Below are 21532 nucleotides of genomic sequence, written 5' to 3' on the forward strand. Positions count from 1 at the left end.
CCCCCCCTCACCATTCTAATGCCGCGTCCTTCAGACATGGCCGACCTTGGCCTCAGGGAGACATCCCCCCTGCCTCCCCTAACCACCCCCATACCCCCTAAAAAAATTTTAAAACACCCCTCTAAAAAAGCCCTTAATTTGATTTTTTTCCTGTCTGCTGCATACCACCTCTCGGGGCTCCACACCCCTTCATCGAGGCAGGCCCTTGGGATTGTACTGGGCCAGGCCTGCGCGAGGGGGGGTGTATCGGGGGATTCCCGATACATTATTATTTGAATTCAGATCAATGTTATCTTAGATTGGAATACTAGGCTGGCTTATTCACTGAGAAACAAGAGCTTTGGGAGCTGGTTTAATTGAGGAGGAAAAGAGATTGAACTGAACATACTTTGGGTAATTGGACCACCCATTTAACCAATGTACAGATCTCTACATATCTCATTGCATATGCAGATCTATACATTGTGAAACAAAACAAACAAACAAACAAACACATGGCATAACAGAAGAGAACAAATCCATCAGGACAAGATTTAGCAGTCCATCTGCATCTGAAAGTCAGTCATTCTTTTGAAGACAGCAAAGTCCACATTCTGGACAGAAAAGACCACTGCTTTGAAAGAGAGGTCAGAGAGGCCATCCATATTAAAACTGAATAGCCCTCCCTCAACAGAGGAGGAGACATATGACACCACCTATCCCCTGTCTACAACAAAATCCTTTCAGAAGAACCAAGAAGGCTCCACGCCCATTTGGAGTCTGATTCAGGTGACCCTGAATCAGATAAACCCCCAAGTGGTCTCAATGACTTTCAGAAAATTAATGACCAACTTTCAGATGCTAATGACCAGATAACTGCAAGGATTATAAACCCTTCCATTTCCCACAATTCAGTCAGAACTGAAGAAGTTTCTTGGATAAGAAGCAAACTGTTTTCAAGGAAAAAAACCCAAGAAAGTCCAGTTGCCTTTTGAATAGCATGTTTGGAACAACCGTGACCTGGATTATTGGGAATCTTCATAGACCCATCCAGGGTGGAAACCCCTCCCCCTTTGGGCCAATCAGCAGACCCAGGTTTTGAGAGTGGGGCCAGGTGGGTGCAGCCAGATCTCAGCTCGACGGGAGGGGGGGCATGATGTTCCAGACAATGGGAGTTATGGCAGAAAAGGCCCTTCTTCTGGATTCCAATTCCTTGACTGATGGGGTCTACGACATGCCCCTTCTCCCAGAATGAGGAGGGCATATTAACCCCATTGGGGTAAAATAGTTCCTCAGGTAGATGGACCCATGTCATAAAGAGCTTAAAAGTCATAACCAACACCTTGAATTGGACCCGGGGGAAAAATGACAACTAGTGCAACTTTTTCTATACCAGCCTAAATTGTTAACTACTTTATAGATAGTTTCAGAATAAAGGGATGGTATATGAATTCCAGTTAATTTCTAATGTATTGGATTCAGCAAAAACATAGAACTAAAAATCTATTGAGCAAACCCTACCTAGCAAAGCACCTCTTGACATTGGCTGCATATTCATTTGGGAAACTGATTTAATTGCCCAGAAGCAAAGCTCTAAAGCCATATTTGGAATGATTAAAAATTTTGAATATTCAGAGTTCTCATACTTGAGCTATTGATTCTTAAGTGACTTAAGGAGAAAGTGAAGCAAAATAGCCGATAAAAGAGAAACAGGAGTAGTAAGGACTGAACAAAGTAAACAAAGTGCAGAATCAAGTTAAACTGTATAAAAAAACCTCCATGAAATATGAATCGAAGAAGGAACACATTCTTCTTTTCACTTGGTTTCCAAGAACAAAGCAAGGTATATTGTCTTTACAGAACTAACATTTATTTATTGAATCTGTGGTAATAGGAGACTACAGTCCAGGTTTCTGATTCATATAAACCTTACACAGAATTTCATTTCTTTTACTTGAAGTACAAATGGAGGGACTGAGAGGAGCAGGCAAGACAAAGTGAATGAATCCTAGTGAGTGGATTCCATATCTCCCTTCATACATTCATATTTTTCCATTTTTTTAAAAAAAATCAGAGTTTTTAAATTTATTATTTTTCAAACTTTCAGAAGCTAAAATGTCAATGGTTTTCAAAATGAAAATACGCACTTCCACTTTTGTAAATGTTGCACTGAACAATTTTCTTCCCTGACTTGCCATGACACTTTTCGTTTTGCAAATTTTTATTAATTTTCAAATAAACATATAAACAAATACAAATGTGGTGCATTTCATTAAAAAACAAAAAGAAAACCTAGTCAATATATTTTCAGAAATGATCGGCGGTCCCCCCCCCTGCATCCCCCCTCACTCCTTCAACCTTCCTACCTTCCCTCTTCCTTCCTCCCCTCCTACCCAAACCTCTCTCCTCCTTTCTCCTTTCCAACTGTCCTACACATCCCATCACCTTCTTTTCCACATCCCTCGGATGCAGTTTAGGGATACTAGCCCTCCTCTTCTCAAAAAGGGAAAAACCATTACATTATTTATCTATAACATATAAATACACCAGCTTTTATATAATTCTACCCCTTCATCCCCTTCCCCCCCCCCCCCCCCCAGACTTCCCAGAACTGAGTACAGGGATAATCACATAACATCCCAAATCTAAATAAAACTACCCAAACATAATACAAACAAATATTAACATACTTTAACTCTAATATACAATAGTAAACTTAAATATAATATATATATATATAAATTATATTAAGTATATAGAAATAATAAAAAAAGAAAAAAAAAGTTTAATCAAAAGCTATATGATAATTATTCATTTCATACTTTCTCTGAATATAATCTATCCATCTTCTCCATACCAGAATGTATTTTTCTTGAAATTGATCCTTCAAATATGCGGAAATTTTAGCCATTTCTGCAAAATATGACACCTTCAATCTCCAATCATCCATAGTCGGTAATGCCTCCTTCTTCCAATTTTGAGCAACCAGTAACCTTGCTCCTGTTATACAATACAGCATCAAATTCATTGCCATGACACTTTTGACCTCATTATTTCCCATAGTTACTTAAACTTTTATAAATGGATGCAGGAGAAATTTGGAGGGAAAATACTGTAATTGTTTTCAAACATCTCCTTCAATTATCAGCACTGAAAATAACCTCAGTAAGAGGTTTTGAAAAGCATTTAAAGTAAAGCAATCTCCCTAATTCATTTTAATCCATATACTGCTAACATCAATATGGATATTTCCTTTGATTTTTGTTCTTTGAATGAAATAATAAGTAAAAATGTAAAATTTCTTAGCATAAGTTTTTATTTTGCTGTGGCTGCTAGTTCTGGTTTATTTTTGTCTTAATTTTCATAGAGAAATCTGCTATTCTACTGTCCAGATTATCAGAACAACTGGTTACATTTTCAAAGCTGTTAAAGAGAGTTTTCTCTCGGGCCTATCAAGCTGCAGAAAATAGAGCATTGATTTTACAGATTCAGACTTTGTCCAGCCTCTGAATGCCACACAGATCGAAAGAGAGAGAGAGATAATTCTGAAACAATTTTATAATGATACAAAAAAAGGGAGGCAATGAAATTGAAAAGCTACTGAAATTAAACCAAATGGAAAGTGGCTGGTGTATTATGGACAAAACAAGGATGGTAAAACATTATTGTTAATTCAGAAAGCAATTGAAATGCATTTTTTACACTAGCATAAAGATCAACTACCTTCTTGACCTTTTAAGGTCACCGTCTTCACCAATGCCCATATATTGTCCAAGACAGTTCTAATAGCTTCAGTTCCATTTCTCAGATCAAATCTTGGCACTGAAGCTGATGCATATTGAAATTTCACATTACCAGCATTGCTTTATGTATTGGAACAGTTTTACATGTGCAATTCTTTTGGGCATGTGAAATAATCTGCAGATATTTACATATACTTAGCACTTGGAAAGCCAATTTAGTGTAGCGGTTCAAGTCTAGTTTAGACACTAGGAAACTGTTAAGTTCTAGTCCCATCTTAGATATGATAGCTAGTTGGGTGACTTTAGGCCAGTCATTCTCTCTCAGCCCAACTCACCTCACATGGTTGTTTTTGTGGGAGAAATAGGAGGAGGAAGGAATATTATGTATAATCGCCACCTTAAATTACTTATAAAGTAATAAATGTGGAATAAAAATCTAATATAAATGTACATACAAATACAAATACTTGGGCTATGAATTTTGTGAAAATAATGATAGTGATTTGTTGAGTTCATAAGTTGCATTTCAGCCAAAGAATGTTAACTGCCTTGAGCACCATGAAAGGCACCATTGACACACACAAAAAGAGCCTGTCAATTCATCCACCAAACTAACTTACATGTTGCAGTGGAATAGTTGAGCCTGAAAAATACAAAGTTGAAGGTTTCAAACATCCTCTCCCAGAAGCAATCTGGGACTTTATACCCTCTGTCCACCTCCTGCTTTGAAATAATAGCTTGTAGTTCTTGCTGTTACCCACCATTCTTCTGGGTTTTTTTCCTCTTAATCCTAGTATGTGAGAGAAATAAAAGATTTTTATTCCTTATGCTGCCTTTATGGCAATTAGAATATATAAAAAAAGTCAAAATACTTTTTATATTCCAGCCTCCTGGCCAAATGTCATAGAGCATGTTAAGTGGTGATCTTAGCCTTTCCTTTCTTTTTGAGAAAGAGGCCAATCATACTGGTCATTATTATTATTTAGCATATTGCATATCATACATGCACTAGCAATATAGCTTAACATTTCATCTAGATATTTTATTGGGTTCTATTAATCTAGATGAAATGCTAGAGATAAAAAGAGAAGGAAGAGGAGATATTGCATTTCCTAATACTTTAGTGTCTACAAGCAATGCTCTGTGTGAAAGATTGTACATCCTCCCACTCAGCTATTTAACTTTTAGAAGGTTAAAGTTCAGCAGGAGCTGAACTCTAAAAAATGATATTGCTCATCATATCATAATAAGATAAAAGCAGCAAATACAGGCAAGTGATTTATCAAGGACGCACACATTACTAAAAGATAGAAACTATCCTTTATTAACAGGGATAACCTAGAGGTATTATGCAGCCTGTTTAATTTTGAAATTAATTTAAAACATAATTGGATACTCTTGTGTTTAGCCTATTTGCAGAATCATTGTCCATGCCTCTGAGCTTATTCCGACTTATGCAAATCTACTTGTTATGGTGCCTCCTTTTCTGTTATTCTTCCCCAAAGTTACTAGGCAACAATGTGTAGAAACTGATGGAGATACTTTTCAAAATTAAAAGAGATTAGGTCCAATGGCACTGATCTAAGAGAAAATCAATCTCATTACAACAGAGGGCTTTATATGCTCTTTGGGTGTCCCTTCTTTTAATCTTCTGAAAAGGGATTTGCATCAGATGGAAACCTATTTGTTAAATTAAAGAGTGGAAAAGCTTAGATGGGAGAATAAATTACAGATGCTTGGATTAGAGAAAGCTTGTCATTTCCTGGATCTAGTTGATTAAGTCAGTATCTAAGAAATGAGTGGTGGAGAAGTTGCAGCTGCTTGTGCCTTGAAAGGAGGAAAGTTCACACTTAAGAGAGGGCCATTGCTGTAAGGCTCCAAAGTAAAATACGCCATGTGAACCACTTTATTTCTCTTATTACACTTTCCGAGTAGGTTCTCCCATGTGGTTCTAAGCTAGGGTTTGCTTAACCATGGCAGATTCACATACAGTAACATGCAACCCCACAAAAGTACATTAGGGCTTAACGTAATGCATGTACCTAATCTCAGTTGCAAACAGCCAAATAAATAGCTCAGAGATGTTTCACTGGATTGGATCATTTTCTTTTCCAGGCACAAATCGGCACTATAGGAGAAGTTGAATCCTCAAATGAGGAAGGATGTTCACACTCATTGAGAAATTCCTAATAGTTTCTGCTTAAAGAATGAAGAAAACTTTTTGTACACCCTTGAGTCATTGTTCACTCCTGTTAACTGCCTGGCCAAGTCCCTGCAGTTTCCTTGGCAAGGTTCAGGAATTGCCATTGCTCCCTTCCTCGGGCTGAAAGAGAATGAGTAGCCCAAGATCATCTAACTGGCCTTATGCCTGAAGTAGAACTAAAAGTCCTGATTCATTGTTTATAGCCTGATATTTTAACGAATAGAATAGAATAGAATAGAATAGAATAGAATAGAATGGAATGGAATGGAATGGAGTGGAGTGGAGTGGAGTGGAGTGGAGTGGAGTGGAGTGGAGTGGAGTGGAGTGGAGTAGAGTAGAGTAGAGTAGAGTAGAGTAGAGTAGAGTAGAGTAGAGTAGAGTAGAGTAGAGTAGAGTAGAGTAGAGTAGAGTAGAGTAGAATTCTTTATTGGCCAAGTGTGGTTGGACACACAAGGAATTTGTTTCCGGTGCATAAGCTCTCAGTATACATACAAGTAATAGTGATAATCATGATCATATTCAACATGAAAATACATTCATCATAAATCGTGAAAATACAACACTTCATCATAAATCATAGGATGCAACACTTAGTGATAGTCATAGAGTACTAGCTAAGCAAACAACATAAATCATACTAGGGTACAAAAAATATAAATTGTAAGATACAAGCAGCAAAGTTATAGTCATAAGAAGATAAGGATAGGTAATAGGAAAGATGAGGAATATCATAGTAATACCGCTTTACTAGTATTTTGACAGTGTTGTAGGAATTAGTTGTTAAGCATTAAGTTGTTAAGTTGTTAAGGTTCAGGAATTGCCATTGCTCCCTTCCTAGGACTGAGAGAGAATGAGTAGCCCAAGATCATCTAACTGTCTTTATGCCTGAAGTAGAACTAGAAGTCCTGGACTCATTGTTTATAGCCTGGTATTTTAACTATCACACTAAGCTGTCTCTCTGTCATCCACTTAGCATTATTTTTTTCTAGAGGAGATGGTTGAACTGCTGATTGTTTGGTTGCCCTTTCCATCACTGGAGTTGGATTTTGTTCTCCTTCTTGGAGGAGAGATTAGACTCTGGTTATCATTCCTGTCATTATATGGGATTACTGCAACACTGATCAAGCAGCACAGGATCCAGGCTTCTGTGAATCTAATAGGATGGCGTGTACATCCTTGGGTGCCAAAAATACTAGGCAGCACTGAGAGTTGTATCACATTTATAGATTCTTCATAGCTTTACTCCCATGTCATAAAAACAGTGCTGAGTTTATGTTATTTGATATTGGAAATGGTATGTTTTCCTCACAACAGATATTAGTGGAAAATGGCACCCTATAGCCCTTTACAGGGTTTGCCTTTATTGTCAGGGACCTGATTGTGGTGAATTATAGTTCTTAACTTTGTCCTTGGGGTGATATTATATTGCAGTGCTGCCCATTGCATACAAATGTCACTCTTTGGATCTCCAGATTCTCTAGCAATTAACATTTGACTGGGACTGAATTGCTACTTCCTCCTAATTCATACAAGGAAAGTGGACTTCTAAATATCTAGCCTAAACCATTTGGAGCTTACAAGCGAGTACCAGTAGCTCAGACTGGTTTCTAATTTGTTTCCAAGCTCAAACCAAGTATTTAAAAGCTTATAGGCAAGATGAAATGAATCTATTTTAAGTTTGAAATCATTTGCGGAGAACTATCATATGTTCTACTAGCAAAAGAAATAAGATCTTTTGTGGCTACATTGTTGTTATGGAATTCTCGTAGAGAAAACTAAACCAAGAAAGCATTTGAGCAGTCATTAAATTCCGATTCCTTTAGGCTTTTTCCATTTTTTAATGTTGATAATTTTGCTCTGTTAGTTTGATCCAGTTAGAAAGCATCTGGTTTGAGATTGCTTTGTTCTTAAATTTTGTCTTTGTTTTGAAAAGTGTTCCACAGGATTTCATTAGACTTCAAAAGCAGCACAAAATGCTTTATATGAATAATAAATGAATTATTTCATATAGTGCTTATGCACAAACATTAACATAGTCTTGAGTCTGCAGCCTGTTAGTTCACATGCTGAAATGGTTTATTTATAACTTTTGATAACAGTTTGCCCAACAAGGAGGAGATTCTAGCATTATCTTCATTTCAGCCGAAACAGCAAACCAGCTCTTCATCTTTTACGTTAGCAAAGGACAGCTTAGCTTAGGACAGTGCATAATTTGGGTTGCATTGCTGAGGCAATAATCTCTGATATGAGAATAGAGTGTTCCTATTTTTGTCCAGGACGTGTTAGTGGATATGGAATTATTTCAAGAGTATTATTACCAGTAACTAAAATTAACAAACCAGTCCAAGTAAATGTGATTCAATATTAGCAGATTTGTTTAAAGATACCATACAGCTCTAACTTCTACCATTAGAAAAACCTTGCCTATATTTCAATATAGGTCTTCTTGCCACCCTACATCTTGATTTTATTTTGAGAACAAATAACAATCCTACATTGAACATGTTTTTAGTTATGTTAGCAGATCAGCTAGGAAGAATCTTGACTATTCTGAAGGCATGGATATCTTATGGCCTCTACATCTCTCGTGTGTACAGTACAGGACACAGAGACGCAGGTTAATCTGCTTAGAAGGTGGGACACCACCATCAACTTCTCCATTTCCAGAAAATAAATTCAGCCTGGTTCCCATGTTCTCCCCATTTTCGTTCCCTAGCAGTATGAAAGTCTATCCTATTTGTCATAATGGTGACAGATCCTTCAGTGGTTATATGGATATAGTCAAATGTCTATGGGGATTTTCAGTCATCCAGGTCTTTCAAAAAGAACTGGACTTTCTCTGTTTTTCCTTAAAGACGTTTTGCTTTTCATCCAAGAAGCTTTGGGATATAGTCCAATCTTAAAGTCAGAAGTTCACCTATTGGCAAGAGTAGGAGCAATGATACGACCAGATGACACCAGGTGGATTATCAGCTTTTATCACATTTTTAGTAGAGGCAAGATTTCTCTTTCCCCCCTCTTTCTGTTTCTTGTCAAGTTTTCTCCTTTTATTTTAAAAAAACAAGAAAAACAACACTGTCATGTTTGTATTTTTTACTGCAGAATATGGAACCATCCTCTGGAATCTTTGGTATGGTTGCCAGGGGCTCAAAAATGCATAGGAAAATTCATGACCAGCTATTGTTTGAAGCCTGCAGGATATTCATTCCTGTTTTACAATTAAATAACTGAACTGTGCAACTTGTCCCCTGGGGCACAGGGTTGTTGCTGAACCACTTTAAATTCTTCCATCCTCCCTAATTCTTCACCCTTTTTTCAGTTTTCTCTGTCTTATATTATTGCAAAAAGGTCCCTCAAAAAATTCTACCATTTTTCAGATTTATAAAGATTTATCTGCCCTACCGCATCTTTCCTGTTTATGAAAATCGAGATCCATTCATGTATATTATTTATTTTTATTGGTTCACTGTGGTGTTTGGATTGCTCTACAAGATCTGCTTGACACTTACATCTAGGATTTTCCTTTTTGCTATGAAAAATAGAAGTTACAAATAACTTGAAATTTGATACTCTTGAACTGAAATCTAAGAATGCTAGGCTTCGATAAACCACATCTTCTTCAGGCAAGTTAAGAAAAAACTGTAATAGGAATTATTTTGAAAAAATTTGTGATGCTCCAGTCTCAGCAAGCTACAAATGAGTAATAAGTTCAAATTCAGTGGAGGGAGTAATAGCATGGTAGGGTTTTTTTTGTCCCATATTAAGATTCTTAACAGTGTTTCTTCTTAAAGTAGGACTTATGAATAGACTAAAATTTCATAAAATGGATATTTCCCCAATTGGTTTTATTTTTAAACCAGTTTTTTTTTTAAAGAATTTAGAAACTCAATGTTAAAATTATCATATCCATCTCCGTATCTATGTGAAAATTGGTTCCTTCTGTCACATCAAACACTACAATTTGTTAACACTTTTAGAGAGCTTTCAAAACTATACGCAAGGCTTTCAAGATAATGCACTTTTGCAGTAGAGATTTTCAAGGGGAAAATTATAATGTGAATCCGGTGTTTAGTTCGATCCCTGGACCAGTTCCAGGTACTCATAAATTAATTAGCAGATGTTTGCTCTTTCCAGATCTGCTCTTCTGAAAGTGAATAGGTCCTATAGCTTTTCCCATCTCCCCGAAAGCCCATATGGGCTACTTAGCTTCTTGACATTTCCAAGAGAGAAAAGGATGATTAAACAATTTGAGAATGTACATATATTAAGGTAAAATCATCCTTTCAGTGAAAGAAAATATCTTCTTTTACCATCTACAAATGCTGGCTACAAAGTGAATGGGCTTTGAACGGGCATAGAATGTCAAAAGAAAGTTAAGGGGTATGTACGTATAACACACTAAGCCATAATGTGATTGTCTAGTATATTGCGTGTTTATGGTTTAATGCTTTGTATGTACTCAGTCAAATGTATTTAATATCCTGTGTTTAAAGAAAGCATAATTTAGCATTCCAGCTTGAATCCACCCTAAACTTTGAATTCAGCCATAGGAATAAGTGATTTTTGACATTTAATTTTTTTAATGTAATGTTCTCCAGATAAGTCTGGCTATAGTACAATGTCCATTGTCCTCCAGTAACTGTAACTGTATAATAATAACAATGTACATTAGTGGAAAAACTGAATACAAAACCTCTGATTGTGTGATCTTTAACTCCCAGAATTTCCCCTGGCTGGAGGATTCTGGGACTTGGAGTCTGAAGGTCTTTAAATTGCTGAGATTGATACAGGTAGTCCTGGAAGTATGACCATGATTGAGCCTGGAAATTACAGTTGTTCGTTCTAATGGTCGTAAAGCATGTCACCCTATGACTAGACCTGATTTTATGACCTTTTTTTGCAGCAGTCGTTAAACAAATACAGCAATCATTAAGTATGATATGGGGCAGGTTTCGCCAGGAACTGGAAGTAAACAAGAGTTTCTGGCAGAGCTGTCAATTGTGCTTAGCCTGAGCATAGAATGCTGCAAATAACGTAAATGTGAGCTGGTTTTTGAATGCCAAAATGTGGTCATGTAACTTCAATGTCAGAACTTCAAAACACATAAGTAGCTTTTTTTTTTGGGGGGGGGGTAACTGTAACTTCAAACAGTCCCTAAGCCACTGATCATAAATCAAGGACTATCCATATAGATAGGGGACTCTTTCACTGATATTGGTAAAAAAACACTTGCATTAATAGAAAACAGACTGTAGGGAGGATTGTTTGCCTAAGCATAATCCATGGCTGCAGTTCCCAAGGAGACAGGTCTGTGCCTTCAACATTCTCCAGTTGCAAGATACTGCAAGGTTTGCAATAAACTATGGTTTGCAGTTTAACGATCTGCATCAAGGTAGTGGATTCTTTGTACACCCTTTCTCTTCTGGAATGGCCATAAGGAGATGGTCAGAAGATTCCACTTTTGATTAAATGTCCTTAGGGATCTTCATCTTGGGCCATTCACTAATATAGCGCAGACCTATCTGGTATATGCATAGTGCATGAATTATAAGCTTTAAAAGTTTAGGCTGATGAGGCATAGTGTTCTTTCATTGATAAACACAATGTTTATCATTGGCAGCTGTTAGATTTAAATCGGTCCTTATTTGATGCACATTGAACATTATGTTTGCAACTAAACATCAATGTCTCTGGCAATTTTTTGCTGTTGGAATGGATCTCTGCCATAAATGGTCACCACCTGGTAAGTTATAAAATGACTGTACCTATAAAAGTTGGAATTCATTAAGCTCTATGCATTTCATTCATTCCTCTTTGTGCATGTGTACACACACTCACTCACTCAGAGAAACGGGGAATACAGTATTGAGAAGGGGCAAAAAGAAAGCAATTTGGGCTTCAAAACTGATGTAAAAACTTGGAAAGTTTTCCTTTAAATTTTTTATTTAAATTTAATTTTTTTTCTTCTCTCTTGCCATGTTGACCTCTGGCTAATAAAAACATGGGTGGAAAGGTGTTAAACCATCCTTCTCAACTTCCTTATCCTGGATGAGCTTTGAAATAATTTACAGATCTCAGGGAATTCCTGCTAAAAGAAAAAGTCAAAATACAAAAGCTTCACAATATAATTCACATCTAACCTACACAATCCATGTTTTACAAAGAGCAAAGCAGTCTCAGTCTGGTAGCTAGGTCATGGCACATAAAAATTCCCACAACTACAAGCATTAACACTGTGTAGTGTGCTAAGTTCAAAAACCATTACTGCTTTGAATCACTCTCTCTTGCCAAACCCCCACTAGTGGAGCACCAATTGAAAAATTCTGCTTGACACTATTGCAGTTCACTTTTCACAGGGATGTATTTGAAAATGGTTTGGAAGCTGCAACCTGGTCCAAAATGGAGCTGCCCACCTGCTGACCAGCACCAACCAATTCAACAAGATAACTTCTATCTTGTGGGAGCTGCGCTAGTTCCCAATAAGCTTCCAAGCTCATATTAAGCAATAGTGATGACCTAAAAAGCCCTACATGGCTTGGGCACCTTTGGGAATGTCTTCTTGTTCCGGTAGAATCTATCCAGGAGATGACATCCAGCTGGGAGAGGATGCTGGAGAAGCCTATTCCAGAGATCAGAGATGTGCAGACCTGGAGAATGATATTGTTAGCATCAGCCTTATTTCAGAGTTGCTGCCTGAGGACCTACTAGCCCACCCTTTTGACTTATGCCCTGCTCTTTTCCACAGGGCTTTTGGATAAGAAGAATTTAGCAGAGCAATTTGGGTAAAATTCAGGATTTTTTTTCCAAGATAATTTTAACATGTCTACAGAATAAGAAATTTAGGCAGCATACAGGTAGTCCTCAACTTATGACTGGCTGCTTAATAATGAGTTCAAAAAAGGTATTTACCCCCTGTCCTCAGAGTTAAGATTCTTGCACCCCCTTCCTGCAGTTAAGTGATTGCATTTCAGGGGCTTGGCAATTGGTCATATTGATGACCAGTGGCAGCGTCCTATAGGCACATGACTGTGATTTGCAATGTTTTTGGCCGTTTCTACAATCTGGATTATCCATACTCAGAAGTCCTCAAATCCCAAACCTGGACAATATCGTATAGCAGTGATGGCGAACCTATGGCACGGGTGCCAGAGGCAGCACTCAGAGCCCTCTCTGTGGACACGTGCGCCGTCGCCCCAGTCCTAGGCCTTCAGCTGGGTTTTATAAAACCTTTTCGCTTTAGGCCTCCGCCACCATGTGCAAAAAAAAAAAAAAAAGGTTCAGTCAGTCAATTTCAACTTCTTGTGGGAAAAAAAAAGTTCTTGCAAAGTTGGAATTGATTGATTGAACTTTTTAGTCCCACCCAGTCTGCTGTTACCACCACAGCCACGCGCAACCAATGGGCCACACCCACCCAGCACTTGATGATGCATAAGTGGGTTTTGGGTTGCAGTTTGGGCACTCAGTCTCTAAAAGGTTCGCCATCACTGTCGTATAGGAAGGCTAAGCTAGCAATTCTTGTGGCTATTAGGCTTTTAACTTCCAGCATCTTATACCATTTGAACATATTCTGTAAAGATTCAGAAAATATCTAGGCTTTAAAACAAATAGCAGAGATTCTGACTGGGGTTGCAACTGTGTTCCTATGCTTTTTTTGTGGTTTGGTGCCTTCCGTCTTGACACCTGGCGACTGCCCGGACAAGTCCCTGCATTTTTGTTGGCAAGAGTTTCTTAGCAAGGTTTGCCCTTGCCTTTGCCTTTGCCCTGCTGAGAAGGGAGTGGCCCAAGGTCACTCAGCTGGTATCCACATTTAAGTCAGGACTAGAACTCAATCTGTTTCTAGTGCTGTTCTTTTAAATGCTACATTAAACTGACTCACTGTGATGCTACTCCGCGGCTAACTGAACTATTGTTTCCCTATTAAACCAATTTTCCGGGTTTGCATAGCACTGATCATGAACAGAGCAAACGTGGCTGAGTTTTAACAACAGACAGGGTTGTGAAATGTATTGTGTGAAGTTTCCCAGACAAGCCTGTACTGAGCCATTGACGTTGGGGGGGGGGGGGGTGTTGTGAAATATATTTACAGTGCAAGACTTCTGAGCGTACGTTGCAGCAGCTTTTAGCATTTTACGAGGTTTGGTCGCTGCAAAGTACAGCACTGTAGAATTCAGCCCATAACTTCCACATTGTCCGTGCGGGAAAAGAACCATTAAAGGCAGAATAAGACGCGGTTCCTTTAAAATGGAGTAAAGGGCAGGAAAAAGCCGGGCCAGCCGCTCAGCTTCACAGATGCCGGCGAACCAGGTCGGCTGCCAGGCTGTCGCTTTCAGAGAGCAGCTGCAGGGCCAAAAGAGGCTCGCGCCTTGCAGTTAATAACTCTGCGGGGTTGCCGGTTGGGAGAGGTAAGCGGCCAAATAGAGGTGGAACAAAAGCAGCTACTTCTTCGGAAAGCCGAAGGGAAATCCTCTTTCTCAACGCTCGCCTTTGCGATTTGCAAACGTGTTGCTTTAGTTTTGAAAGGCGGGAAACTTCCCTTAGAAATCGGGCACACAGGTCCGTAGCTTCACTACGGCTGATTTAATCAAATCAATGATCTGAACGTGCTCTAGACGGCAAGCTAGCTAAGACAGTTTTCGATTTGCGTCTGGGGCGAGCATAGTGGCCGCTGAGTCAGGAGGCACTTTTCAAAGTGACTTTGGAACGTGGGTTTTGCAACAGGCTTTCACTCACTCGCAAGATGTTGCAAGGGCGTCCCTTCGCATGGAACTCGCTCTTCTCAGGAAACAGCCTGAAATGTGCTTTGTTTCGTGGTCCTTCGCCCTCCTAGCTTTCCTTACGGAAACGAAGGCGATTCGAGTCTGATCATTTATGCTCAGCAGGAAAGGGGGTAAAAAGGAGGAAATTCCTCCCCCCCCTCACAAAAAAAAGAACGTCGTAAATTTGCATAACATTTGTCAATGTTTGTGCGGAGAATCACAAATGCAAAAAAGGGCCACTGTTCTACCATGTCGTTTAAATAGAACACACTATCTCTCATCCTTAGCTGCACACTGACAAGATAAAATGAACACCTCTGTTATTCATTTGCTAATTCTGGATAGGCAGCTTCACAGTCCTACTGTGTCCTATGGGTCTTTTCCTCTGGGGCTTGGCCTGGACAATCTAGCAGCAGACAAGCCGTCAAATGAAGGGTCATCTTTGCAGAATAGAATGCAGCAGACCAAAGGCCTCTTTCCATTTGGTTTTGCCACAAAAACCATTTTTATTTAGTATATTTAATCAATTGTAAACCGGCTTAATAGCCACCGCAATTCTAGGTAGCATACCATCTTTTTAATTACGTGCCATAAAGTCGTTTTTGACTCCTAGCAACCAAATACATCAGGCGTGTTCAACCCATGGGCCACAATGTAGCCCCAGAGGGCTAGTAACACAGCCCCACAAGACCATAAATTTTAAACATTATTATACATACATATATTAACTATATTACATGCTTCATATGAAGCCTAGGCCAAAAGGTTAGACATGCTTGACAGATTTTCCATACGATGATTTAGTCCTAACCTGTTCTTTTAATCTCCCAATGATGCACACATCGCCATAAACAAAATAAAACATCTTGGCAACCCATGCTGGGAATCAACCACTACAAACACTATCTAACCACCCATCCATTTCAAAAGTGGGGTCTCAAATTGACTCAAGACCTGATGAAAAATCTCCAAGACCTTCTTAAAAGTCAACAAGGGGCAGCCATGTGGACTCTGGGTGTGTGTGTGGGGGGGGATGCTGTTCTGGAGGAGGGGGCAGTCCCGGAGAAGCCCATCTCTGACATCCCATAAGATGGAATTACTTTAACAATGTGACTTGATTATGCACACTCTTCTAGATCTCCAGAGTACAAACAAACAATTGAAGAAAAGCAATTAAAAAAATATACAAGAAAGAGCCAATTTAATGTAGTGGTTAAGGCATCCTGCTAGAAACCAAGAGACTGTGTGAGTTCCTTCCTGAGGCACAAACCTAATTGGCGGACCCTGGCTCAGTTGTTCTCTCAGCCCTAGGAAGTGGGCAATGGCAAACCACTTAAGAAATCTTGAGAACTGCAGGGACTTCTGCAGGCAGTCAACCCTGACTTGAAGGCATCTATCTACATATCTATCTAGGACCCCTTCCTCCCAAAACGTCTCTCCCAGAGAAGCCTAAAGAGGATGCTTAATGTATACATTATATGTGTACAGATACAAACACACACACACACACACACACACACACACACACACACACACACACATTGTATATGAATGTATTAATATCAAAGGAATTGCCTTCCCTGGAAGTCTTTATGGAATTGCATAACTCTGTCTGGAATGCCCTAATTTTTTACTGCTTGCATATATCAAAGTGTTCATTTGGACATAGCCCCAATGTTCAACTTGAAGAATGTCATCTTATTTTGGAATTCTATCAATCTCTGACCAAATGATTACCCACAGTATTTGCATCTCCTTTAACTCAGTATCACAATAATGTAATAATTATATTAAATGCTACTAAAAATGATTCCTTCCTCAAAGGAAGTTCAGCATAGTTTAATAAAATAAAAATAGCTAAATTCAGGTCATTTAGTGCTCAAGTAAAATATTTTTAACGGTATCAAAGACTGGGAGTAAGGTAGATATTTTAATTGCCTAGTAAAAGAAATACCAGTTATACTCGAGTGACACACTTATCCATTATTTATTCAGTTAGACCATAAACCAATAAACTAATCACATGTGCAGAGATTTGAAATATGCCCATTGTTAAGATGTTGAGATTGGTAGGAGGGAGTTATGCTCATGTTTTCATTCAAGTGCGGTCCTGTCCACAGGGCCTGTGACTCTCTCTGCCCAACCCAGGGTGATTGTTAAATGAATGGTAACTCCCATGTGTGCTGCCTGGCCCCAGAAAAGGCAGTGGATAAGTGCAATAAGTAAGTTCAATTACCATATGAATGTAGCCAGTGGGATGGGTTATCAACTGGACACCCTGTCCTCGATGCCCAACTTTGCTGGGAAAGGATGAGGAGGGCCAATAGCTGAATCTCTTCTTACATAGCAGTTTAAAAGGAAACAAATGGCTTAAAGATCAGTGTTGGCTTAGATTTAATTTTTATATGTAGTTTATCCTATGCGCAATAATCTTAACAACCCAACACAGATCACCTGAGGTTATCAAATCTGTTTTTAGGACAGGGTCTACTCATGTCTGCAGTTTTCTGCTATTTTTAGATATGGAACAAATGAATGCTAGGGTAGGTCCTAAAATAGACACAGTACAATTAAACAAAAACAAGAAACATTGCTTTAGTTCAATTCCCTGTAATGGATATGGTCCTCAGCTGCCCAAATTTAGGATTGTGACTCCAGAATATATGATTGGAATGGTATATAAATGTTTGGGAAATATAGTTAAGCATGTCTTTTGGCCACCCAGTTACCCCACCCCCAGGTTATATGCTTACTGTACATACAGAACTGATACACTACTTTGGATACGAGGGACAAAATAACAGTTTTTACAAAATAATGCAGATTTAACACATGTAGTTTCTAAGAGTTAAATTCTTCCAAAGTTGGAATTGGGAAAAGTTAGATTAAGAGTTATAATAGTTCAACTCAGCTATTGTTCATAGTTGAACGTTATTATACAGGTAATCCTTAATTGACAATTAATCACAATATGTATGTGTTGATTTACCACACCAACCACTCTAGAAATCTGCTCCTATGATGCAGAGGGAAAGACTGGTTCCAAATCACACCCTGTAACTCTATGGTTGGAGATAGATTCAATCCTGGATCTTCTTGGTCCTAGTCCAGCAGCATCTTTGCCATCACCTTTGTCAAGTTCTGGGATTCCTAAGAGCCTCCTGGAAATTAAGAAATCCTAGGATTTCCTGGATGCCTCCTTTAGAAATATTAACCCATTCTGATTCTGCTGAAGTTTTTCAAAGCAGCTAAGCAAGCCAACTTAAACCCTTTTTAAGACCTCTTTTCCTGAGGCGTAATTCCTAAACGAAAGGGCTTCGGAGGTGAATCGAGAACCCCCGAGAAGACTTAGGGGGGTAAAAAAAATCTGCCAGCGTTAGAAAGCTACTTTCACTAACTGGGAAAGCGCTCTTGACATGCCCCAAAGCAACCCTTTGTTCTCTCCCGACGCTCCCGAGCGCTGGGAGCTGGCCAATAAAATTAACCCTCTGGCGGAGTAGCAGCTGATAAGCCTCGCCTTTCTTTCTCTTCCTGATTCAGACCCGGGAAGGGGGAGACCGGGCGCCCCTGGTCTCCGCCCCCACCGGGAGGAAGCGTTTCCAGCTCTCTCCGCGCTCTGTGCTGTGCTGTGTGGCGGACAAGGGTGCGGCGGAGACGGCAGCCCTCCCCTTCCGTCCCAGCGCGAAGTCACTCCTTGGCGCTCCTGCCAGCCCGGGGTCAGACAGTTCTGGGCTGCTGCTGCCGGCGGTCGGTCGGTCGGTCGGTCGGAGCAGCTTCTCCTCCAGACAGGCCAGGTCGGCGGCAGCACCGGCAGCAGCAGCGGCTCCTACACCAGCCGAACTTTCCCATTGGGCGCCCGCGCGCCTCCCGCCCCCGCCAGCTGCTCGCGCTCCTTGCCTGCTTAGCCTCCGCCGCCGCCGCGCGCGGTTCGCAGAAGTTTCTCCTTTGTTGGGGAAGTCGCGCGCTTGCAGTCTTTGGCCAGCTGGGATCGGGACGCAAGGGGAGCTGGAGCAGGACAGGTGGCGGACGTCCGCGCTTGGTTGGCAGCCGGGGGCACACAGGTAACGTCGCTCTTCCGGCTCAGGGACTTTCTTGCGCTTTTTGTTTTTTCTTCGCCGCGAGGCGGTAAATAACGCTCCCCCTCAGGAGAAGGAAGAGGCCAGGTTGTGTGCAAGAGGCGAGGTTGGGGGGAAGGGGAGGCAAAGGTAAAGGTCAAGACGGTTTTGCAAGGCACCGTTGGGGAAAGAAGGAAGGTGGTTCGCTCGGAGTTGAGGCTACCGAAGCCCACTCTTGGGGGGGGGGCAGGGAGGGCTATTATGCATTGCCAGGTGGTGGAATCTCCTCCGGTTGCCGTTGAAAAGCTCCCTGGGCTGGAAGCGAAGCTGGTTTCCAGGGCATGAATTGCCTGGCTTCCGGGGACAGTGCACATCCGCCCACTCCACTTGCAGAGAAGCAGCTTTGGGCTAAAAAGGTGCTCCGGGCTCAAGATTGTAGCCCTGGTAATTCCATTAATTGCTCCGTTGTGTCTTGCTGCAGGCTTTCTGTCAACCAAGTAACAGCAACATGTTCTTGGAAGCCAGCTGACAGCGCGGTGTCGAGTCTCACATGGGATGCCAAGTTTTGTTTGTTTCTGATAGGGAGCGAGCTCCCTTTAATAGGCTTATCAGCGGGTCCAAAGGGGGGGGGGGAAATAGCGTAAAACTCCATCCTTCTGCGCAATAGAAGGTGAGGGAAAATATCTGGGGGGGGGGGGGAAGCAAGGCTGTCTCCCTTCTTCATTTTGAAGTAAATAATACATGTTGCTGCCTAAGGCCCCATAAAAACCATTCAACCCAAAGCCTAAAATGATTCATTGCATCACTGTGCACAGGCCAGATGAAAGTTAAACATGCTTCAGTTTGTTTATTTATATTTTTATCTGCTGCTTTGGAATGTTTTCAATGGGTTTTCTCATTTCAGCAAATATCTTAAATATAAACTAAGTCCTGTCCAATTTTTGCTTTTCTCCAGGCGTCCTTTGAGATTGCCCTCATTGAATCTAAGGAGGCTCTCTTTAAACTTTGCACACTATGGTTTTTATAAAGCAAGCTGTTAGTTGCAACTGGATAGGATTTAAACTTAAAGTGCTTTCCAAGCTGGCTGTCTTGAATAATAGTAATGTTTCTTATTATTCAACTGCAGGGGAATATTTGATTTTATGTTCAGGAACAGAGCAGTGTTAAGAGAAAGGGATTAGCTTTCAGGAAAAAGGATACTAAATGTTAAACAAATCTTTGGTTAACTTAACATTAGTTATTTTTGGCCATGGATAGATTAAAAATTTTAGAATTCAGTTCATTTAAATTGTATACATAGGCAGATGTACAGAATATTTCATATTTAAGTTTTAGAAATGCAGCCAGCTGCTAAAGAAATGTAATCCAGATAGTTTTTGATTCTGCAGAATGCACAAACCAGAGTTGGAAAATCTTTAGCCTGACACATTTTCAGCTTGCCTGTTCTGCACAGCAGTTGGACATCAGAAATGTTTCTTTTGGTGTAAGTAGAAACTTCTTAAAGGATCAAATTCACACTCTTTATCCCCTTTCCTCCCTTAAATAACCTGTAAAATATCTTTGGCTGATACTTACAAGTTTTTCATTCTGCCTTTCCTAATGCCCATGCTATTTCTTATAGCAGACAACATAAATAAAAGAAGCACAGTACAATTCCCAAATTCAGAGATAAAACCTTGAAGTATAACTTTTGGATTTAATCTCAACCAGAGATGCCTTCCAAATATGGCCAAAGTCTATCTTTTAGCCTCTTTCATCACTGACCATGTTGGCTGGGGCTGCTGGGAGTTGCAGTTCAACAATATCATTGTCCTGTTTGGAATAAAGCCAGTGAAGTGAAGTGAATATGGCAAAACTCAGGGTATCTGTTTTGTTATAATTAAAAAGATGGCTGGCTTGATGAAGGACATACAAACTAAGAAGTTTTGTTTTTTGAAAGGTAAATCTTATCCTGTGTTTCTTCCCAAGACTAAGAATTAGTCAGATCAATATAGAAACATGTCTTTCTGATTATCATTTCTTTTAGCTATAATAGTAACAAGAATAAATGCCAATTAAAAATTCTGTGAAAAAAGGGTTTTATCTTCATCTGGAAGCCAACGATGAAAGGGTTTTTTGACACATTACTGTAGTTGCCTATCCAAATATTATTTTTGTATGTATGGCCCACATATTAGCAAATTCTTCAATAAATGCAGACTCCAAAATCTTTCCATATTCTTATTTACCTATGGCATGACAGGCATGTCTCAAAAGTGAGCAGAGCAGCGAATGACATAAATGCGTAGCCATCCACTTCAAATGTCCTTAGAACTCAAGAAGGAAGGAAAAAAGAAGCACATTGATAAACAAAAAATTTAGGAAGTATTTACCTAAACTGGTGTTTCCTTGCTGAAGATCTTCATATGGCCACATTTGTGGATCTGATAGCATTCAGTGCAAATACATCAAGTAGTGGAAACAGATCCAAATAGTGCAAATAGATCCAAGTAATCTGAAGAAGCTATTTGGATGAAAGCAATGAAACACTGCAAACCAAAATGGAAAAGAGGTTTCCAGACAACTTTACCTGGATGACTGAGAATCGTCAACGATTTCAATGCAAATGATGAATGAAATGAAGGAATGATAAAACCGCAACCAGAGCTTCCCAATCCTTTTCCTTCATATTACATAAAACCATTTATCAGAAAGCTCTTTTTTACCCAATGTAAGTCTGTTTAAATGTCCTCCTTGTAGTTGGACAGTGCTGTTGTGGGTTGTTATCCAAAGAAAGACTATTTTTACCCAATTGGG

Source organism: Protobothrops mucrosquamatus, unplaced genomic scaffold, assembly GCF_001527695.2.
Source record: "Protobothrops mucrosquamatus isolate PMUCROS unplaced genomic scaffold, P.Mucros_1.0 scaffold13, whole genome shotgun sequence".
NCBI classification, from domain to species: domain Eukaryota; kingdom Metazoa; phylum Chordata; class Lepidosauria; order Squamata; family Viperidae; genus Protobothrops; species Protobothrops mucrosquamatus.